This window comes from Aplosporella prunicola, assembly GCF_010093885.1.
Source record: "Aplosporella prunicola CBS 121167 unplaced genomic scaffold K452scaffold_79, whole genome shotgun sequence".
Lineage (NCBI taxonomy): Eukaryota > Fungi > Ascomycota > Dothideomycetes > Botryosphaeriales > Aplosporellaceae > Aplosporella > Aplosporella prunicola.
The window spans coordinates 3,327-5,192 of NW_022983607.1; the positions used below are offsets into that span (position 1 = coordinate 3,327).

The 1,866-nt window shown below is 20.8% G+C and overlaps 1 non-coding gene and 3 pseudogenes across 4 annotated transcripts; all 4 read left to right on the top strand.

Moving 5' to 3' along the window:
- The first annotated feature begins 351 nt into the window (after positions 1-351).
- Positions 352-422, top strand: K452DRAFT_t167 (annotated as a pseudogene). Its single transcript has one exon. The product of its transcript is annotated as a tRNA-OTHER (tRNA).
- A 734-nt stretch (positions 423-1,156) lies between these two features.
- On the top strand, positions 1,157-1,229 carry K452DRAFT_t168 (annotated as a pseudogene). Its single transcript has one exon. The product of its transcript is annotated as a tRNA-OTHER (tRNA).
- A 10-nt stretch (positions 1,230-1,239) lies between these two features.
- Positions 1,240-1,322, top strand: K452DRAFT_t169 (annotated as a pseudogene). Its single transcript has one exon. The product of its transcript is annotated as a tRNA-OTHER (tRNA).
- Positions 1,323-1,785: 463 nt separating this feature from the next.
- On the top strand, positions 1,786-1,857 carry K452DRAFT_t170. Its single transcript has one exon. It is a non-coding gene; the product is annotated as a tRNA-Lys (tRNA).
- The last annotated feature ends 9 nt before the right edge of the window (positions 1,858-1,866 follow it).

A 1,866-nucleotide genomic window follows, 5' to 3' on the forward strand; every position in this document is an offset into this window, starting at 1 on the left:
GATTTGTTATATAATAAGATTTGTATTGTAAAGTACAAAAATATATGAAAGTATTTAAGATATAGCTATAAAAGGCTTATATGAACTATACAGTTGTTAGATATATTTGCTTTTACTTAAGTAAAAAAAAATAACCGTATGCAGGGCAGGAAAGCTACGTTAGTTAAAATAAGTGCTGAATGCATATAGGCATGAAATTTACCTTAATATATTCTTAAATATAAGTAGCATAATACTACTAAAAATTATATGAAAATATATATATAGGCTTTAATTACAAGAATTTTGATGTTCTTAGATATAAAGTACTAATTTTATTATAAACTACTTATTATACTTATCGTTATAAAAGCCTAGTTAGCATAAAAGTAATGCAACCGTTTTGTAATCGGTTTAAGTAAGTGCAATACTTGCACCGGGCTGTGAATATCTTTTATTGTAATAACTTTAAGAATTTTTTTACTTAAATTATTAAACTTTAATACAAATACTAGGTATTTAACTAAAAAACATATTAATAATATATAGATATTCATATCACACATATTAATACGACATAATGTATTTATAGTATATATTATACTATATATAGTATATTACATTATATATAGTATATTAATATATAAAGTATATATATTATACTGATTTATATTGGTATTATAATATGCTATACATTGCCTTAATATACTTTTTTTGTGCACCTTAATACATTCCCTATTTATATTAAAACATTTTCTATTTATATTAACACATTATCTATTTACCTTAATACATAATGTAGTTATCTTAATATATATTCTAGTCACTTTAATATGTTATCTATTAACCTTAATATATTTGTTATTATATTTACTATAAATAAATACAAATTCTATAGATAAATAAATAGGTATCAATACAAGTTCTTATATTTAAGTAAATAGAAATAAATACAAATTTTTATAAAGTAAATAGAGATCAAAAAAATTATTATATTTAAGTAAATAGAGAGCAAAAAAATTATTATGAAGTAAATAGAGGCCAAAAAATTTATTATATTTAAGTAAACAGAAGTCAATACATATTATTAAATTTTATAATATATTAATTACTCTTAATTTTACTCATATTAAATAACATAAATCTTTGTTTATTATTTTTAATTATATCTTAAATAAAGGCTATAGCTTAATAGGTAAAGCAAGCTGCTCATAATAGCTTTGATGAGTGTTCAAATCATTCTGGCCTTAAATTTCATACATCCGAGTGCTGGAATTGGTAGACAGGACGAACTTAAGCTTCGTTGATATATAATCATAAAGGTTCGATTCCTTTTTCGGATATAAATTATATAGAATATAACTAATTATGTTTATAAGTACATTTTAGATTCTATGTAATAAGTCTAAAAAAAAATTAAGAAAAAAAATTAAGTATATAGCTATTTACATATAGATATACATTATATCTATACATATCATTATTATTATATCTCTATACATATCTATACATATACCTATACATATCTATACATATATCTATACATATATCTATACATATGCCTATACATATACCTATACATATATATATACACATATACCTATTATTATCCTTATAGTTTAGAATATATATGCTTGTACATATATATACATATTTATGTATGTGCATATCTATATATACCTATATATTGGTTTAATAATAAGAGTATTGCTTATAAACATACACATTTATAGCTATAAATTATAACTTTAGCATAGAAGTATATATATATATATTTCTGTATATGTATTTCTTCAAAAGTTATTAGAGATCTTAGTTTAATGGTAGAACATGTGCCTTTTAAGCATTATTATCCGGGTTCGATTCCTGGCGATCTTAAATATATTT